Consider the following 6,053-nt stretch of genomic DNA (forward strand, 5'->3'; position numbering starts at 1 on the left):
TGTAGAAATAATGTAAATATGACGGTGCATCACGAAAGATTGATGTCAAACTGATCACTTGACCAATATTACGTTACTTGTTCTTCAAGTGAATCAACAAATGGCGAAATGAAAAGCTGAACAACAACAATGTTGTTTTTTGTTTAGAGAGTCTTAGCTTACGTGTGTTTATTTCATATTTTCAGTTGTTTCCCTCCACGGCTAAATAAATCGGTTTCAGTAATGCACTGATATACAAGAATGGACATAAGGGGCTTCTTTCAAAGAAAAAACTCTGGTAGTATTTTATATATTGTGCTTTGTATTTTGTTCAGTATATTTCTATGCAAAACAAGAGGAACTTCAATACACAGCAGTATATTCACAGTTTAAACCAGATATTTACATACACTTTATGGAAAACACAAGAACATTTTTTTACTGTACAACATCAATTTAGAGTAAACTTGTTTTGTTTTGGATAAATAAATATTGAAATATCTTTTGAATTAGTTAAATGTCAGAATAAAGAGAGACAGAGCTGTCTATTTTTTATCACTTTCATCAAATTTAGGAGCACATATACACTAAGTTTATTGGTAATTAATAAGAAACTGCAGACGATTCCATTCTGAGCTGAAGAAGCTTCTGATAGGTTAGTAGAGTCCATGTGAGTAAATTGGTGGCACACCTGTGGATGCATATAAGGCAAAACACAGAGCCTGTTTCTGTGACATGGGAACATCAAGAGATGTCAACCAAAACACCAGAAAAAGAATTGTGGAGCTCCATAAGTGTGTCTCAATTTTGAATACAATTTGGTGCCATTTACAATTAAGAAATAGAGACAGTTTCTCTCTTTACTCTTAAAGTTAACAAATATGTTTTTTATATTTATCAATCTAAAAAAAATAAACATTTAGTCTGATTTGATGTTACAATTAAAAAAGTGTTTTTATCTGAAGAGTTTGTAAATATCTGGTTTCAACGGTATATTTGATGATTGTCAGCACAAAGAGGGAGAGAGAGGAACAGAGTGGGAGAGAGTGGGAGATGGAGAATGAGGACAGAACAGAGATGGAACAAGAGCAGGTGAGACACACATGTTAGTCAAATGGTTGTTTACCAAAAGTATCACCGTATCATAGGTACTCATGTATCTCGTACCTACTGTTTCTTTTTAGGTTTGTTATTTTTCAAATTCTATATTTACTAAGTTCTGCAGGCTTGTTTGCACAACAAGGCTAAATAATTATATAAACTTTTCTCAATCTAAATAGTGGACTTTGGTAGAATTAAAAAAACAAGTGTAGTGCAGGTCTATGAAGATTTTTTTAGTGCTACTATCATCTAGTTCTGATTGTGGTTCTGTCTTGGTTAAGTCCTCAGTAGTCCTGATTTTGAACTGTTGTAGTCCTGTTTTAATTCCGGATCAGTTCTGGGTCTTGTTGAATTGGGGTTTAGTCCCTGTGTCTTGATGCAGCCCTGATTTTGTTCTGCCTTGCTGCTTAATTAAAAACCTAGTTTAAGGTGTCCTGCAGATGTGATATATATATTTCCCTATATGAAGTCATTCTTTTTTGAACAAAACTCAAAACAGAGCCAATTAATCTTTCAGTCATTTCTACCCCCCCCCCCCCCCAAAAAAAAAAAAAAAAAAAATCCCACATGCATACCACCCTTTAGGGCTAATCCCCGGGTGTTTCAAATGTCTGGCTCCGCCTCTGAGTGATGGAGTTTTTATTATGAATGAGTGATGAATTTTTATGAATTATTATGTCTATTTTTTTATGCTTAATTTCCATCTGTTGTCCAACAGATGGAAATTAGCCCTTGGCTATAATCTGATATGTTTACATTCATGTAATTTTTTTTTTACATTTATGTTCATTAACATGCACTGTCCTAAATAAAATAAATAAATAATAAACCAGAATTCATACATAAGATACACCAGATTTTTGAGAAAATGAAAGGATTTTAGGTGCCAGCACGTTATCGCGGTTAACTTGTTAGTGCGGTTAACTCGTTAACGCCGTCCAGCCCCATGCACGGGGCGATCTGCGGTAACTCGTTAACAGAGATTTGCCCCGTTAATGCAGTTATGGTGTTAACATCATAAAAAAAAGTAAAAAGAGTAATCTCCAAAAGTTTTCGTTTTACCGACCAGCTCCTCTTTGATAGCTGCCATGTCCACACAGCAAATCCAGCATGTCCAAATTAACACTGTCGGATTTGATTTCAACACTATTAAAGTGTCTATATGGGTCCACACCAGAGAGTGTTAATTTAACTCTTTTTGGAGAGTTGGTACGTTAACTCTGATTTAGTGTTAAACACCAAATCTGTCTGGAGTTGATAATTTAACACTTGGTGTTAAGAGTTTATATATTAACTCTCAAAGAGTATTTTAGTTTAACTACGTAAGAGTTATCTTCTAATTCATTCTAAAAAGCGGGAATTTTACTGTTCTGAACTTCTAGAAATTTCTTTTGGAACTAAAAAGATGCAATGGTTTTTGAAAAACATTTATTCTGAACTGTGCACCACAATTTCAAAACATTTTCTGAAAGATGTAACAGTATACATGTTCTCACTTTCATTAGAATTTTGTTTATCAAAAGGTCTGACATGGTAAATGCAAATAACAGCATTCTCATCACTTATTTCTTCAATACAATATGCATGTCCTTCATTCATCACTTTGTGGAACTTCAACGCACTTCTGCTCTCCCCCATATTCCATCTTCACAAGCATATCCTGTGTGGAGATTGAATAAAAATTAGTTGACACTAATTAATGGCACAAATAATCCAGTAAACAATTGCAGCACAGTTAAAAAAAAAAAAAGGAATCCTCTTTGAGCCATTACTTGTGTAAAGTATTTTCCCAAAAAACAAGGACACAGGCAACAGGTAATACTGAACTAAATGTAAAACCTCAACTTTTTTCATTTTTACCTAAACCGTGTGCACAAAACTCTGGAGGGATCTATGCTACCGTAGAATCCAGTCAGGACGTCAGCTACTGCTGTTTGCTCGTTTTTTTTTTTTGTTTGTTTTTTTATGGGCGATCGTTTTCAGGCTTCAAGTAGCACCATTATACCAACATTTCACATTCTAGACATTGTTTTAGGTGTATTTGACCAAAAGTTTGACTGAAAATTCACATGCAAGCTTTTTTTCAAGGCTGTGGTATTTGCCCGCAAACAATACCTTTCAGCTAGCTAAAACAGAATATTATGCTATCAGCGAGCAACATGGCTAATGCCTTTCACACAGCTTTGTCTCAACTCCAAAGAGCCACAGAAGTAAAAGCTCATAATAATAATTGAAACAATCTTTGAAAAAATGACTTACCAAGCATGGCAAACAACTCAAATATGTAGAGCAAAATGTTCTGAAACGGCTTCACTTCAGCTTCGATTGGAGCCGTGCTGGGGGCGGAGTCTGTGAATTTACTCTGTTGGTGTCATAGCCCCTGTAGGAGTTCAGAGTTAAGAGGTCAAGAGTTAATGTTTCCATTGTAACACCTCCAGATTTGACAGAGAAACACTCATTTTTAACACTCGATTTTAACTACTATCATTTTACACCTCAGAGTTACATTAAAAGAATGTGACTCTGCTTAGAGTAAAATTAACTCTACTTTTGCAAGGAGACTATTAACACCAAAAAATTTAACACTTTTGAATTTGCTGTGCATCTTGTCGTTGCGAGTTGTGTTCAGTAAGGGAGAGAGGCGAGGCAGAGTAACGTTGCGTAGAGACAAAAGTGCACGAAAGAGAGGCAAACTTGCGGCTCCACAAGTATAATTATAACATAGACTCTATCGATATAAACGATATTGTCACATCTCATATCTCGTATAAATATATATTGATATATTTAAAAACTCGATATATCGCCCAGTCCTAATTGCCACCCTATCTTTACTTTAGAGTGACTGACACACAATAACCTCCTAAATTGAATCTGACAGACATATTTGGTGTCATCATAGTTTTCCATCAATCCATCAGTTCTGTTCCGCTTATCATGGTCACAGTGGGGCTGGAGCCTATTCCAGATACCATAGGACAAGAGGCCTGGACAGGTCGCCAGCCTGTCGCAGGCCTAACACAGAGACAGACAACCATTTGCACTGACATTCACACATATGAGCAATTTAGATTAACCTACTAACTCAGTGTTTCCCAACCACTGTGCCGTGGCACATATGTGCGCTGTGAGAAATGATCAGGTGTGCCATGGAAGATTATCTGGTTCCAACTGATTAGTACTCTAAGCAATCTGCGTAGGTAACTTGTAAAACAATTACATTCTCCTCCACTAGAGGGCAGTACAACTACCTTCTTTAATTAAATTGGTTGTCAACTGCCAGTAAAACAAAAGAAGACGAAGAAATTACATGATAGCCATGCTGTGAGACAAGGCAGCGCTGCCTAATACAGATAAATATTTGAAAATAAATAGTAGTCAATCTGACCTGGGTGCTGGAGAAAATTTGACCCAGATGAAGGACCTAGGATGAGTAGTGGTCAGAAGAAAGCAAAAAGGTTCAAGGGGGGGTTCAAGGTTCTTTATTTGTCACATGCATAGTTGGGTGTATGTGCAGTAGTAGCAGCAAGCAGGTGAATTCTGTGCATTAATATGAATAGACATCTGACTATTTTACAGGATAGACAATATAAACATGTTTAAAATTAAAGGAATTTGAAATGTACATTGTTCCTTGGTTTAGTGTCTGGAAGAGTCCTGTCTCAGTCAATTATAGATGATGTGAGATGATGTGAGCGGGCGGGTGTGTGTGTTTAGGGCACGGATATACTGGGGACAAACCAAGCCAATTCCGCTATAACTGGCAGGGGAAAATTATCAATATGCTTTTTGGGACATTTTGTTTTGGGTGGTGTGCCATGGCTCCAAAAGGTTGGGAAACACTGTACTAACAGTATGTCTTTGGATTGTGGGAGGAAGGCAGATTATAATTTTCCTCATGGTTTAATTCAGGTGATGAAAGATTGAAAGACAGCTAATTTGTTCTTGTGTCAAAGATTTCTTTACTAATATTTTCTGGATTAAAAAACAACTACAACAGCAACCTGTGGACCTGCCTTCCAGCAGATCTAAGTGATGTTGATGTTGAATATAAGCAGGCAAGTGTCCCTGCATGGATAGGCTAAAAATAATGTTGTTCAGTTTGAATGCTGGATTAAGGGGTTTAACTTGATTAAGTGTTTCTTGCACAGCAGACATGGCTAAAATTCCCTAAAGTCAAATCCCCGTTATATCTGGGTCCCAACCAGACCAAAGCAAATGCTCAGACAGAATCTGGAAGGGCTTAGGAAGATTTCAGCTCTTGCTTTAGATCTTTGGCAATCTGCTACACAGGTTTATGCCCTTTCGTTTGTGAAGCATGAAGACAAAAGGGACATCCTCTTACCACCGTCTGAGTTAGGCTTCTGGCAAGGATTCCAAGCTTCAAATGAAAACATAAAATTCAGTTTCCTTTTAACACTTTTACTTTATTAATTATTCATAGAAGTCCACAGTCTGGAAATATTAATCAACCGCTAGGCATTAGGGATACTTTTGTAGTTTTCCACACATTTTGTACTTCTGAAATTCATAAACAGCGCACACACATTCTCACAAAGAGCAGTATACATACAGTATACCACCAGTAGTAGTAACAGAGTAGTAATAATTGTCCTGTTCTGTTTGTGATGCAGTATGTTATTGAAATAAATTATCTTGGGTAACAAATTGTTTAAATCCTGATTAAATAAGTGTCATTGTTATTAATGTGCTGAATTACTCACTGCTTTTTCCGAACCATTACATCCTGATGATTCCTTCTTCATTTGTGTGTTTGTGTGTCTCTGTACATGTGTGTGTCTAAGTCAAGTCAAATATTACTGATTTGGTGTGATTTCAAGGTTTAATAAATTAAGCAATTCTTTGCAATGTTTAGATAATTGTAGAAAGCATTAGATTTAATTGATTACTATTTAGGGATGGGAATTGATCGGAATTTAGTGATTCAGATTCCATTATCAATATCACTTACC

General features: G+C 36.2%; 1 long non-coding RNA gene across 1 annotated transcript; it reads right to left on the bottom strand.

Annotated features, from left to right (window-relative positions):
- Positions 1–2,491: 2,491 nt before the first annotated feature.
- LOC146714284 (uncharacterized) lies at positions 2,492–3,673 on the bottom strand. Its single transcript, XR_014919298.1, has 2 exons — positions 3,340–3,673; positions 2,492–2,740 (listed from the first exon to the last, which is right to left on the bottom strand). It is a non-coding gene; the product is annotated as an uncharacterized LOC146714284 (long non-coding RNA).
- Positions 3,674–6,053: the final 2,380 nt, after the last annotated feature.

The sequence above is a fragment of the Copadichromis virginalis genome, linkage group LG3 (genome assembly GCF_057382275.1).
Source record: "Copadichromis virginalis isolate Kocher_CV1m ecotype Utaka linkage group LG3, C_Virginalis_male_GT1.1, whole genome shotgun sequence".
Lineage (NCBI taxonomy): Eukaryota > Metazoa > Chordata > Actinopteri > Cichliformes > Cichlidae > Copadichromis > Copadichromis virginalis.